We start from the raw sequence: 15,393 nt of genomic DNA, 5'->3' as shown, positions 1-15,393 counted from the left end.
GGTGGTACTACACCTCCCATCAACGCCTCAGCAGTTTACTGTCTAAGATTAAAGAGCAGCATAACTGTTCCTGCCATATCTCTCTTATCTCTTTTTCCAAAAAACCTCCTGACAGGACAGCGGTTGTTTTAAATCATTGAGGAATTTTAAAAGGGGAAAAAAGGGGAAAAAACATTGAGCAGACTAGATCTCCCCTGCCCAGTGCAATTCATAGTTTACAGGAGGCTCCAGTATGTGGGGTAATGTGGGCAGAACTCTTGCCTTAGCATAAATAAAGCGTGAAGGTGGTATTTGCACAGCACACTCACCCCTCTTCTCCAGTCTACACTTAGGGGCCCATTCCAAACCATGGCCCTAGGAGATTAGGAGAAAAGTCTAGTCGTTGTCACGGCAACAGATTACATTCTTTTAGTTCCCAGTTAAAGAGACACTGAAGCGAAAAACGCATGATATAATGAATTGTATGTGTACAATAGAACACAATAGGGTTAATAGAACATTAATAGCAAACAAACATTTCATATTTTTATTTTCAGTTATATCGTTTTTTTTGTTTTTTTTTATAACATTGCATCATTCTGTCATATTTTAAGTTTACACACTACACTCTGTATTTTAAACTATGAAACAGAGCAGAGCTAATGACCCTATGAACTTCCGTGCAGTAAAACCTTATCAGAAGCTGTCTTTCGCTGTTTCTTTGATGTATAAGTGCTTCAGAAAACAGCACCGTCTTCGTCCCAAGTTGGGTCGGTGAGCTCAGAGAAGCTCTTTTGCATGGATAAAAACAGAAGTTTGTTAACCTCCTTGCCGGTTATCCCGAGCTCAGCTCGGGGTAACCTGCGCAGGAGGATATCTCAGGCCCCGCTGGGCCGATTTGCATAATTTTTTTTTTGTTACAAGCAGCTAGCACTTTGCTAGCTGCTTGTAACTTTCGATCGCCGCCGCTCGCCGCCGATCCGCCGCAATCCGCCGCGCCGAGTCGCTCCCCTGCGCCCCAGAGCCCTGCGCTGCCTGGCCAATCAGTGCCAGGCAGCGTTGAGGGGCGGATCGGGATTCCCTATGACGTCCCGACGTCCATGACGTCGGTGACGTCATCCCGCCCCGTCGCCATGGCGACCGGGGAAGCCCTGCAGGAAATCCCGTTCTCAACGGGATTCCCTGCATACTCTGATCGCCGAAGGCGATCGGAGTGGGTGGGGGGATGCCACCGCTTAGCCGCTATCATTACATGATTTAAAAAAAAAAAAATTTAAAAAAATGTGCGGCGCTGCCTCCTTGCCGGATTTTTTAGACCGGCAAGGAGGTTAAAGGGGCACTATGGCAAAAAATTGTAAAATTTTAAATATGTGCAAACATATACAAATAAGAAGTACAATTTTTCCAGAGTAAAATGAGCCATACATTACTTTTCTCCTATGTTCCTGTCACTTACAGTAGGTAGTAGAAATCTGACAGAAGCGACAGGTTTTGGACTAGTCCATCTCTTCATGGGGGATTCTCAGGGATTTATTTATTTTCAAAAGCACTTAGTGAATGGCAGTTGCTCTGTCCAACTGCCATTAAACTGTGTAGTGAGAAGGGAAGCTGGCCAGCATCATTGTTTAAATCCTTTTAGGCAATGTCTTCATAAAAAATAAAAGCCTTGCTGAGAATACCCTATGAAGAGATGGACTAGTCCAAAACCTGTCACTTCTATCAGATTTCTACTACCTACTGTAAGTGACAGCAACATAGGAGAAGTGTAATTTATGGCTCATTTTACTCTGGAAAAAAACGTACTTCGTATTTGTCTATGTTTGCACATATTTTAAATTATACAATTTTTCGCCATAGTGCCCCTTTAACTCTTCCTGTACTGGAAACAATATTAGACTCATATCTTTGCTACTAATGTTGTATTTTGTAGCTGTACTACACATACAATTTATCATTATATCATATGCTTATTTTCACTTTAGATTCCCTGTAAGGGAGGATGAAACCTTATTATATTCTGTACACGGCTTCTAGGTTTCCTGCAAACTTCCTCGATTTTTGCAATGGGCTTTTTTTTAAAGTTGTCTCTAAAAGCCAATACTCTTCTCTTGTGTCAGGTATTGAATGTTTTGCGGGGAACATCTACTTACATTTTTTGCTGAAATAGTTGTTTCCCTGCAGAACCATCTGGCCAGACTTCCTGTAATTTTTAATTTAATGGCAATCTTGGCTGTTTTTCAGATCGTGGGAAATCATGCAAACAAGGTAACCTACATCACAATGACATTGTTACAGCCGGCCATATGTTTGCTGTAAATTGTCGTTTATTTTATGTCCTTTTTTTTCCTCTGCCAAGAAGAAAGTTTGCATTTGCTTGCATGTACAATACACTCAGTATATTTCTTCACTTCACCTCCTCTTACAATGTAGTTTTATTCCAATTACACTAAACTTCTGCAGCCTCCTTACACAGCAGAAATCCAGATACCTTAAGCACTTTAATCTTTGCAGTTTGGATGGAATAAGGGAGCAGCTGTGCATGGCAAGAGCCTTCAAGTACCTGCAAAATGGGAAAATAAAAACAGTTTATGACAAATGTCAGAGATGGAAAAAATAACACTGCATGACTGGCAATATGTTTATCCTGGATTTCATTTTCCTTATTCATGCTTCACACCTGGGCACACGTTTTACCAATACACATGCTCTAAAATAACTAGGTTAGCTGAATGATTTTATGACACTATGCTGTTTAGGTTAGGTAGGTTAGAGAATGGGTTTATGACACTGGGGTCCATATGCAATGCACTTTTTCTCCTGGGTTTTTTCCTAGGAGATACATCTTAATCCTGCCTTTAAAATAACTTTTCAGCGTTCTGCAATTGAAAAAATACTGCAGGTGAAAAAGTACTGTCAAAATTATTTTCTTGCTTGCTATTGGTTTAAAAGGCATTTTATGGACAAGATGTAAAAATATCACCTAGGAGAAAAATTGGCGTTCTATGTGGACCATGAGACGATCCAGACCATAAAACGCACCTCGGTTTACAGGACAAAAATAAGGGAATAAAATACTAATCCTGGTGCATCCATGGTGTAGGAACGTCTCATGGATCTTCTTCCCTCAATCATTTTGTCTCCCTTGTACCTCTTCTGTCCCCCTTGTACTTTTGTGTCCATCTGTGTCCTCCTCTGTCTCACTTTGTCCTTCCTGTTTCCCCCTCTGTCCTTCCTGTGTCCCCCTCTGAGCTTTCTGTATCCCCCTGTGTCTACCTCTTCCCCCCCCCCCCCCCACACACACACACTTCTGCTCTCTCTTTATATTTTATAGTACAGTGAAATAGAACAGGAAAACCAAGGAGTTTGACATGAAGCTTCTAAGTACATAGAGGTCATGACATTTCTAACCGTCCTAGAGTACCTAACAATTGTTGGTATGCGTACTTGAAAGGCTCCATGAGTTGTTTAATTTGATCATCCGAGTACATGAAAAGTATATATGATTTCCATCGTTTGAAAAACTTTTTCGTGCCTTTCTCTATATTCAAGGTTGCTTCCAATCTCTCCATTTTAAACAGAAAAGATAGTTCATCGTGAACATCAATTAAACTAGGTACCGTAGGATATATCCACCTGTTATAGATGGCCTTTTTCGTGGCTGCAAGTACAAGGTGCCCGATATCTGGAATTTTGTACAAAGGACGTGAAGAGTCTCCTGTTCTCCCCTCCACTTCATTATAATGGAATAGGAATAGTATGGGATTTTTTAGAATCTGTCTTTTACAGAGCTTACTCAGAAACAGAGAGACATCATCCCAGAGCTTTGTAACACTAGGGCATTCCCAGACACAATGCAAAAGTCCTGCTTCTGCCAGGTAACATTTTGGACATTGGTTGACGTAGTGCACTGGAGGAGTCTTATATTTTATATTAAAGGCATACTTGGCTTTATATATTTAAATAAAAGATGCGGCTCCTGCCATTTTTCGCTTACCAAAAGCGAGCGCAGTAGGTTGTTACCCTTTATGATTTTATCCTCAATATTAGAGTCAGGAAAGATACCCTCCCATGTTTTGAAATTTGTTTTGGATATTGTTTCTATCTGAGTTTGGGCTAGAGTGTTCTGCAACTCCGAGAGGGACAGTCTCTCTCCTCCTGGTTTTAAAAAGCGATCAAAGGGGGTGGTCTTTGCTATAGAGGAGATGTTCTTAATATTTTTTTTAAAATAAAAGACTTGATTTGTGCATTGTAACGATAGGTGTCGGCAACCAGAGAGAGAATCTGATTCTTGGCGATCTGCAGTATCCCCAAGAATACAGATATACCTGATTATTGGGGATCTGCAGAATCGCCAATAATCAAATATGTCTAACCTCTAGACACCTGAGTGTGTAAGTGTTTTGGTGCAACAGTAACCTTTGGACCACCGGGGTAGCAGGTGGTCCAATAAGTAGAGAAGACCCTACTGCAGTCAAGGACACCTGGAGAGGGAGTCCCTGACTGATAAGGAGCAGTGTCCCCTCTGTAGAGCAGGGGACCCCTGCGGAAAGGCTGGACACCCTGCGGGGGGTGACAGCCAGAAGGTCAGACAGGCCGGGTCGGCAACAGAGTATCAGATATGCAAAGTACCAAATCAGAGATCAGAAGAATAGTCAGGAAAGCTACAGGTCATAACAGATATCAGAACAAGGCCTAGTCTGCGGTGTGAGGTCCGTGATCTCAACACCCTGGAACTATGCTAGAGAATAACACAGATGATATACAGTATTCCTAGTCTGGGGTGTGAGGGCCGTGATCTTAACACCCCGGAACTATGCCAGAGAACAACACAGATGATATACAGTATTCCTAGTCTGGGGTGTGAGGGCCGTGATCTCAACACCCTGGAACTATGCTAGAGAATAACACAGATGATATACAGTATTCCTAGTCTGGGGTGTGAGGGCCGTGATCTCAACACCCTGGAACTATGCTAGAGAATAACACAGATGATATACAGTATTCCTAGTCTGGGGTGTGAGGGCCGTGATCTCAACACCCTAGAACTATGCTAGAGAACAACACAGATGATATACAGTAACTGGCTAAGTGTGGATTCCCAGGTCCTCCTGGTTCCACCACACTGAAAGATCTGACTAAGGTCTGAGAACACAGATGATATACAGTAACTGGCTAAGTGTGGATTCCCAGGTCCTCCTGGTTCCACCACACTGAAAGATCTGACTAAGGTCTGAGTGCTAACACATAGGCATTCGCAACGCCAGACAACCAGCAACTGAACAGCAGGAGATATATATAGTAAAGCGCTCCACAGCGCCGCCCAGCTCCCATCAACCAATCACTGACTGATCAGGGATCAGCTGACCGCCCTGATCAACTGATCTTCCTCCTATTGGTATAAAGAGCTTGTCTTGCAGCGCGTGCATGCGTAGCTCTCCATCTGTGTGCAGACAGCCCAGACACATGTTGCTGCGGGGAAACCGCTTCACTGGACGCGGAATCCGCCGCCTTACCGTCAGAACACGCGGCGGCCCCCACGCCATTCCTCCCATGTGCACCACAGACGCATGCTGACACGGACAAACCGCCGCATCAGACGCGGAATCAGCCGCCTTACTGTCAGAACATGTGTCGGCTTTTCCGCTATTCATCACATGCATATGTTAGAAATTGTGACTTATTAATTCCTTGCTGGATTTCCCGAAATTATAGCAGGGTATGTTTATCTAAATTTAGCATATTACTCAGTTTTGAGATACCCTTAGCTTCCCATTGCGCATAAGCCACGTGCATCATTCCAGGTGCAAATGTTGGTGTACCCCATAGGGGCATGTATTTTGATATTTTCCAGGGAAGATTAAATAATTTCCTTCATTTTTTCCACACCACTATGGTGTCTCTGAAGACCTGGCTATGTTTGATTTGTGGGTAATTTCGCCCAAGATGTGTGTAGAAGGCCCAGTAGAGACCAGGGTTCAGCTAGAGAGCTCTCAAGTGTAAAATTTGATAAAAAATTTGTGGCTGAAACCCAGTCCCTAACATGACGTGTGATATAGGCCAGGTTATACCTTCTAACATCTGGCAATTTTAGGCCTCCATGCCTTTTAGGTATCTGGAGGCGTTTTATCTGTATTCAAGCTCTCTTTCCTTTCCAAAGAAAGTTGGTGAAGGCCCTATTCAAATTCTTTATGTCTTTATGTCACAGTAGTAGTGGGAGTGTTTGCATTGGATATAGTAGTCTACCAAAGCTGACCATTTTTATTAGTGGTTATCTTCCCGACAAACCCAAGGGTATATTGGCCCATCTATCCAGTTGCTGTATTATACTTGTAATTAGTGGTGAAAGGTTATTAGCACATAAAAAGGAAGGGTCCCTATGTATTTTAAGCCCCAAATACGTGATGGAGGTGGTTGCCACTTTAACTCCTAGAGCCAAATGTTCTTGCTTGGGCAAATGATTAGAGAGGTGGAGAAGTTCACTTGTTCGTTTATTTTGAGGGCACGATTCAACTTGAGCGCCGCGCGTCTGCGAGACGCGAGCCGGCTCTTCTGGGTCTGCGGGGAAAGCAGACGAATCCCATCAGCCGTGCCATGCACAGCTATGGGATCCGCAGCCTCCCGCGCCGATTCGGATGGAAAAGCCATGCAAATCGCTAGCGGTAGCAATTCGCCCGGCGTTACCATTGCACCCTATGGCAGAGTTTCCCCGCACTATTCGCCTGCGGGGAAACTCTGCGGATTCGCGGCAGTTTCCGCTCAAGTGTAAACGCGCCATAAATCCAGATTCCTGTCCAATCTCCCTGATAGCCCCAAGAATAAATGGCACCTGTGTTTGAGGTTTATTTAGAAATAATAGGATATCATCTGCAAAAAGCGCAGATACCACCTTTTGGTCCCCTATTTGTATACCCTCCAAAGATGTCAAAAGATAAGATGCTAGCGGTTCCAAAGCTATATTGAAGAGCAGCAGTGATAATGGACATCCCTGTCTAGTGCCTCTATAAAGCCTAAAAGATGGAGACAGGAATCCTGGAGTGTATATTCTTGCTGTGGGGGGCTGCATATAGTGAATTGACAAATTGCATAAATTCCCCTTTAAATCCCATTTTTATCAGAACCTTATTTAGCCACGTCCATTGGACTGCATCAAAGGCTTTTTGTGCGTCTAAGGTGAGTATTGCCGCATGTTTGAGAGTTTTAGGGTAAGCTTTGACCTGCTCTAATATTGTCATAAGCTTTCTTATGTTTGTCACCGCTGCTCTTCCTTTCACAAATCCTACTTGGTTTGGGTGAATTACTGATGGTAAAAACTGTGATAGTCTATTTGCCATTATTTTTGTGAGTATTTTGAGGTCTTGGTTAATCAGGGAGATTGGCCTATAGGAAGCAGGGTCAGTTGGATCCTTGCCAGTTTTATGGATTAGCTTAATGTGGGCCTCGTTGCCTGAGATCGGGATGGGTTTACCGCCCAATATCGAATTGTATAAAGAGGTAAGTATAGGCGCTATTTCTGATTTAAAAATTTTAAAATATTCAGAAGGTAAACCATCAGGGCCCGGGGCTTTATGATTATGTAGTCCTTTGATAGTGGCCATGAGTCATGACTTCCTGTTCTGTGACTGGACTATTTAGTTCCCCCAAGTGTTCTTCTGTTAGTTTGCATAATGCAACTTTCTGTAAAAACGACTCCCCAAATGGCCTAACTGTATCCCCCAGGGATTCATAAAACTTTATAATGTTCATAGAAGATTCTATTAACATCACCAGGTAGCAGTGGCGTAGCTAAGGAGCTTTGGGCCCCGATGCAAGTTTTACAATGGGCCCCCCTAAGCACTCTATACATAGCAATTGATACGGCGCACCAAAACCTGCCAATGGCAACTACAGTGTCTGAGGTGCAAGAAGGGGATGGGGAGCAGTTTGTTAGTGATTACCACTATTCAAAGTATCTATAGAAGTGATTATTATGAGCACAGGACCAATAGAGAGATAATAATGTAGTTGAGGGATGGCCCTTCGGGGCCCCTCTGGCCCAAGGGCCCCGATGCGGTTGCTACCTCTGCACCCCCTATTGCTACGCCCCTGCCAGGTAGGTGGACTAGATTTCCCTCTTTAGTTCTAAGGGAATGAATGTTAGTGAGTGGGTTTTGAGGTTTGGTTAATTTAGAGATGAGTCTGACTGATTTTTCCCCAAATTTAAAGAAAAAAAGCTGTTTATAAGGTATTATTATTATTATTATTTAGTATTTATATAGCGCCGACATATTACGCAGCGCTGTACAGTGTGTATATATATATATATATATATATATATATATATATCTTGTCACTAACTGTCCCTCAAAGGAGCTCACAATCTAATCCCTACCATTGCCATATGTCTATATTATGTAGTGTAAGTACTGTAGTCTAGGGCCAATTTTTTTTAGGGGGAACCAATTAACTTATCTGTATGTTTTTGGAATGTGGGAGGAAACCGGAGTGCCCGGAGGAAACCCACGCAGACACGGAGAGAACATACAAACTCTTTGCAGATAGTGCCCTGGCCGGGATTCAAACCTGGGACCCAGCGCTGCAAGGCGAGAGAGCTAACCACTACGCCACCGTGCTGCCCCCAGGTACAGTCAAAGTTTCTCTAACCCTAAACCAATAGTCGACTTCCTTTTTTTCACCCAACCATTTCTGTCTATTTACCTCAGTAGGTCGTGATTTCAGAGCTGGGACAAGGTCCTCCAGCACCCAAGGCTGAGACAGCAAAGTGCGCCCCTCCATCCCTCCCACCCCAGCCATCACACACTAATTGCTATTAGACTAAGAGGCGCCCCAGGGCCCCCAACATCCCCAACACCTTAATCTCTAGTTATCTGGCTTGCAGTCACTGCTATGTATGCCCTTTTCTTATTTCTTTGTGCTTCAAACACAATTGGGAATGACAGCTGAATGAATTGTGCGCCCCCTCCTACACTGCGCCCTGAGGCTGGAGCCTCTTCAGCCTCTGCCTCGGCCCGGCCCTGCGTGATTTATATTCAATGTAAGCTTGTCTGACTTGTCTCACATTCTTTTCATATTCCTGCAGGCTCTGCTTTTTTTTTTGCTGCTACATATGATACGATCCTACCCCTTATGACCGCCTTAGATGCAGCCCAAAAAAGATGTGGTCGATCCTTATGTGATTTGTTGTCTCAACAATATTCTTGCCACCAGTATACAAGATCTTGACGGAACTTGTCATCTCCATAAAGAAATTGCGGAAACCTCCATAAAATATCAGTACCATGAGGTATTTTTTCCTCTATTGAAATAGAAATAGGTGAATGATCTGATATGATTATATCATGAATTGTTGCCTCTCTAAGTTTACAAATTAAATTTGGGGATATTAGGAGATAATCAATGCGTGATGATGAGGCATGTACTTGTGAATGAAAAGAATATTCGCGGTCATACGGGTGCAGGAAGCGCCAACTGTCTAATAGACCTACTGTAAGTCAGTCACCAGCGTGGCTAAATGAGTAGGTTTTTGATCATGGCTTTCTCTAATCTTGCAAGACCTATCCTCAGCCACGCTGATGACATCATTGAAGTCTCCCCCGACTATTAGGTTGGAGAAGGATTTAATATTTGGTCCATAAACATTAAATATACCGTAAGTCTCCCCAGACACACGGAGGGTGACATAGACCCATCTTCCCTCATCGTCAGAACCAGATTCCATAATTTCTGCCCTCAATGATTTGTTGACCAAGATCAGCACTCCCGCTTTTTTTCCTATTGCTGGTGATCCTACTATTTGTGCTACCCACTTTTTTTCATGAATGACATTTCTAGGGTACCTAAATGTGTCTCTTGTAATAGAGCCACGTCTGCCTGAAGGCTTTTCAAGTGTCTTAGAATTTGACCCCTTTTAGCAGGTGTTTGTAAGCCCTTTACATTCCACGAGTAAATTTTAATTACCATGGTTCAAATAGGAACATATTTGTGTGAATAGTAGGGCCTATGTCTTCCTTCACCCACTCTATTTTATACTTAATATCACATTTTAAAGAGAGAGCAGAACCCTTTTTCCCTCCTAATCCCTCCCCAACCCTAAACCAAAAAAGTATAACATATAACTGAGATTCGAGCTACATTTTTTCCTAAAAGTGGGAACAGTCTTCAAAACAAATCTCTCGTCTCTCAAAATAATATCATATAACATGTTTACCATTATTTCAGTATGGACTTCTCTTTTTTCCCACATGGGTGGGGTCTGAGTAAACTTTAGCTTCCTTACAGCCATCTTAAAGACATAGCTTGTCCGCAATATTATACAACATTTTAGAGTTCGAGAAAAAGCCAGCAAACTTACGTTATGGCAGTTTGTAAAAACAAAACAAAACAGAAAAAACATTCAGTCGGAACAGAGGCATTTCAGCACAACAGGACAAGTTTATAGATGATCCCATACGTTACCCATCGCCTTCTACAGACTCTGCGGGCGGGAGTAGATTTTGGTGGTAAATTTTTGAGATAGGTACGGGCTTCTTTTGGCTCACGAAAGAATAGGTCTTTGCCCTCATCCTCCATGACTGTGAGAAGTGCTGGGTAAAGCAAGGCGAATATCATCTGCCTGTGATAGAGTTCTGAGCAACCTGCTCCGAAAAGTTGGCGTTTTTCAGTGACTTCTGCAGAGTAGTCATTGAAGATGCGTGTTGTAACTCCTAGTAGCTTGAAGGGTTCCCTCAACGCTTTGTAAGCGTTCAAAATTTTCATTTTGTCGTTGTAATCCAATTACCTGACAATCACGGTTCTTGAAGACTTGGGGTTGTTTTCTTTAGGAGGGCCCACTCTGTGCGCTCTTTCCACTCTCAGGGGAACTGTGATGTTTAAGGCCTCTGGTAAGACTTTCAGTTTTCCGCGCACGTTTTTCTGAATACTTTTTCTGCACACCAAGTGTGTTTCCATGCAGGAAAACACGCACGTTTTTTTCACAGCAGCTGATGTAATTGAAAGAGAAAACTGCCAAAATGTGCAGAGTCATCATGCAGAATGTCATTTTTTTCTGCGTGCGAACAATACAGTAAGTGCGAACTAGCACATTGATTAACATGAGTTCTCAGTTTTTCTGTGCAGAAAACGCGTACGAAAACTGTCAAGCGTGTTCCTTGCCTGATGGTATTTTGAGCTGCCTGCAGATCCGTTTCACAGCGCTCAAGTCTGGTTTTTGCGTCCCGAATCTTTTTGGAATGCTTCTGCAGTGTTTGGTTAATGGCAGCCAGAGACCTCGTGACCGCAGCCTCCACTATTGCTTGCAAGTCGGGGGTAATTCGCTTTGCCACCTCTTTAGCGATGCGCTGGTGGTCAGCATCTTTAAGATGAGTGCGGGGTCTCTCTTCAAACTCATCAGAGTCTGTACCCCAGTCTCCATCATTATTGTCACTCTGAGGAGATCTCGCCTGCTTCTTGTCTGGCGGCGCCATCTTGGGCTGGATGTTAGGCCAGCGATTCTCTTTACTTATCTCGCTCGTTGGTTGTAAATGCCGGTCCATAGGACGACTTATTTGGTCTTTGTGGGTTGTGGGCCACCCTTCGTACCTTACAGAGGGTGTTTAAGTGTGGCAAGCCACTATTTCAGAGACGGCTGCACGGAGCTCCTCTCAGTTGCGACCCTTCATGCAGGCGCCAGAACCGGAAGTCACATGCAAGATGTTTTAAAGAACTTTAGGCCTCCAATTTAGCATGCAATGTGATTTCTTCCCTTAAAACGCTGCTGTGCGTCAAATCCAGATTTTCCCGGGGACTTTTGGCGCGTATCCCACTCCGCCATGCAAAAACTCAGATGTTAGACCCCTTGAAACATCTTTTCCATCACTTTTGTGGCCAGCATAAATGTTTCTAATTTTCGAAGGTCTCCTCCCCATTGAAGTCTATTGCGGTTCGAAAAGTTTGCGTGAACCAAACTTTTTACGGAGGTTCGCATTCGAGGTTCGAGAACCGAAAATCGGAGGTTCAAGCCATCTTTACTTCACACACATAACAAGTGCAGCCACAAACACACCTGAACTGAAGTATAGTCCCCTGTATTGGAGGAAGGGAAGGTTAGCAGTTGGGGCCCCCCACTGCTCTGAGCCCCCCTGCAATCACAGGGACTGCTTCCCTCTAGTTATCCCCTGCTTTATAGTGTTGATGGTAATTTGTTTGATATCTGTTATATTAGCTATCTTTCTCATGCTGAATCTATTTTAGCTGAGGAATGTTTAGGTATGCCTTATCCATCTTATCATGCAATATCCATCTGTCAGTTAGAGATGGGCCGAACCTCAGATTTTAGGTTCGTGAACCCGGTTGGCGAACCTACCGCGAAAGTTCGGTTCACGCAAACTTTTGCGAACCGCAATAGACTTCAATGGAGAGGCGAACTTGGAAATTTAGAAAAAATTATGGTGGCCAGAAAAATGATGGAAAAGATGTTTCAAATGGTATATAACCTGGACAAAGACATGGTTGAGTGGGATACACTTCACAAGTCTCAATAAAAAACCTAGATTTGACACAAACCACTGTTTTAAGGTCACAAATCTCGTTGAATATTGAATTGCAGGCCTACACTGCTTTACAACATCAGGAAGTGTAATCCTTCCCTCCTCCTCCGGAGGAGGAGGGTCTTGTTTTCCAGGGAATTGTAGGATTTCAAAAGCCAGCTTACATACATTGGCCAGGAATCGAACCCAAGTCTAGTGCTTGGTAGGCAGCTCTCCTCACCGCTATACCACCACCAAGACTACATGCTGAAGCCAGCCTAGCATGTACCATTATGATATATCCAAGAGAAAAATGAGCTTGCTTAGGGATTTGTAGGATGTCAAAAGTCAACTCACATACATTGGCCAGGAATCAAACCCAGGCCTACCACTTGGTAGGCTGCTATCCTAACCATTATACTACCAATACAACACACTACAATGCTACATGCTGAAGCCAGCCTAGCATGTACCATTGTGATATATCCAAGAGAAAAATGAGCTTGCTTAGGGATTTGTAGGATGTCAAAAGCCAACTCACATACATTGGCCAGGAATCGAACCCAGGCCTACCACTTGGTAGGCTGCTATCCTAACCATTATACCATTATACCACCAACACAACACACTACAATGCTACATGCTGAAGTTGGCGCTTTGAGTCCGCAAGGAGAAAAGCGCAATATAAATGTTATTTGTCTTGTCTTGTCTTGAACCCAGCCTAGCATGTACCATTGTGAGATATCCAAGAGAAAAATGAGCTTGCTTAGGGATTTGTAGGATGTCAAAAGCCAACTCAAATACATTGGCCAGGAATCAAAGCCAGGCCTACCACTTGATAGGCTGCTATCCTAACCATTATACCACCAACACAACATACTACAATGCTACATGCTGAAACCAGCCTAGCATGTACCATTGTGATATATTCAAGTGAAAAATGAGCTTGCTTAGGGATTTGTAGGATGTCAAAAGCCAACTCACATACATTGCCCAGGAATCAAACCCAGGTCAACTGCTTGGAGGGCAGCTATGCTCACCACTATTCCACCAACACTACAGGTTGTGGAAACCGTTTTGCCCATGCGATAAAGCGAGGTGCAAAAATGAAATCATGCCTAACAGAGGTTGGTTTTGATCCATCAACCTCTGGTTTATGGGCCCAGCACACTTCTGCTGCGCCACTCTGCAGTCTGCTTACATTTGTATACAATCTTTAAGTTTAAGAAGGGTACATGAAATGAAATAGTGGCATAGTGGTGGGTAGCACGGTGGCATAGTGGTTAGTGCTCTCGCCTTGCAGCGCTGGGTCCCCGGTTCGAATCCCAACAAAGGTCAACATCTGCAAGGAGTTTGTATGTTCTCCCCGTGTCTGTGTGGGTTTCCTCTGGGCACTCCGGTTTCCTCCCACATTCCCAAAAACATACAGTTAAGTTAATTGGCTTCCCACCTAAATTGTCCCTAGACTACGATACATACACTACACAATATAGACATATGACTATGGTAGGGACTAGATTGTGAGCTCCTCCGAGGGACAGTTAGTGACAAGACTATATACTCTGTACAGTGCTGCGGAAGATGTTGGCGCTATATAAATACTAAATAATAATAATAATAAATAGTTACACTACAATCTATGTTACAGCAAGGCCCTAATGACACCTTCTCTGAAGGGGCTATGGCTGCCATAGCCCCTTCAGAGAAAGTGTCATTAGGGCTTTGCTGTAACATAGATTGTAGTGTAACTATTTTAACTAATGTACCCTTCTTAAAGTTGAAGATTGTGTACAAATGTAAGCAGACTGCAGAGTGGCGCAGCAAAAGTGTGCTGGGCCCATAACCCAAAGGTTGATGGATCAAAACCAACCTCTGCTAGGCATGATTTCATTTTTGCACCTCGCTTTATTGCATGGGCAAAACGGTTTCCATAGCCCTGTAAGGGAAAGTGTAATAGGGCAGGGCCCCTGCCTTAAGATAGATGTTACGGTAGCTAAGACTACTCCTGGGCCTTTCTTGTCGTTGAAGAGATGAGTGAACTGTGACACCACACTTAAAAAAAACAAAACAAAACAAAAAAAACATCAAACAGAGAAGCTTCTCCATATTGGAGCATTGGATTTGGTAAAGTCTTAAGCCAATGTGTTGTAAAAGACACAAGTAAGCTTTAGGTTAGCAGGAATGGTTGCATGGCCACCTAGCTTTTCATCCTTCCCAGGCCAGCTAGGCTGACTTCAGCCTGTAGTGTTGGTGGTATAGTGGTAAGCATAGCTGCCCTTCAAGCAGTTGACCTGGGTTCGATTCCTGGCCAAGGTATGTATGTAAGCGTTCTTTTGACACCCTACAAATCCCTGGAAAACAAGATCCTCCTCCGGAGGAGTAGGAGGGAGAGACTGTTGTGGGGTGCTATATAAGGAATAACAATTAGCTAGGACAGGCATGGGCAAACTTGGCCCTCCAGCTGTTACGGAACTACAAATCCCACAATGCATTTGTCTTTATGAGTCATGACTGTGGCTGTCAGACTCCTGCAATGCATTGTGGGACTTGTAGTTCTTCAACAGCTGGAGGGCCAAGTTTGCCCATGCCTGAGCTAGGAGCAAGCTAACAAGCCTACAAGAGTCTAACTAAGTTCTCCCTAGCAGAGTCTGTCAGCAGCTGTCCCTTAACTAATGACTGTAGGCAGACGAGCGAGCAAAATGGCTGGCGAACCTTGCCTTTTATAAGGGGGGGAGTGGCTCCAGGAGTGAGTGTAGTCTGACTGGTGACAATGTGCCTGCTGACTGTGATGTAGAGGGTCAAAGTTGACCGTAATGGAGCATTATGGGGGTGAACCGAACTTCCGCAATAGTACGCCTTCGCTGGCGAACGCGAACCACCCAAAGTTCGCCTGGAACTGTACGCGGGCGAACCG

The sequence above is a fragment of the Hyperolius riggenbachi genome, chromosome 1 (genome assembly GCF_040937935.1).
Source record: "Hyperolius riggenbachi isolate aHypRig1 chromosome 1, aHypRig1.pri, whole genome shotgun sequence".
Taxonomy (NCBI): Eukaryota; Metazoa; Chordata; class Amphibia; order Anura; family Hyperoliidae; genus Hyperolius; species Hyperolius riggenbachi.
This window is presented reverse-complemented; position numbering follows the sequence as displayed.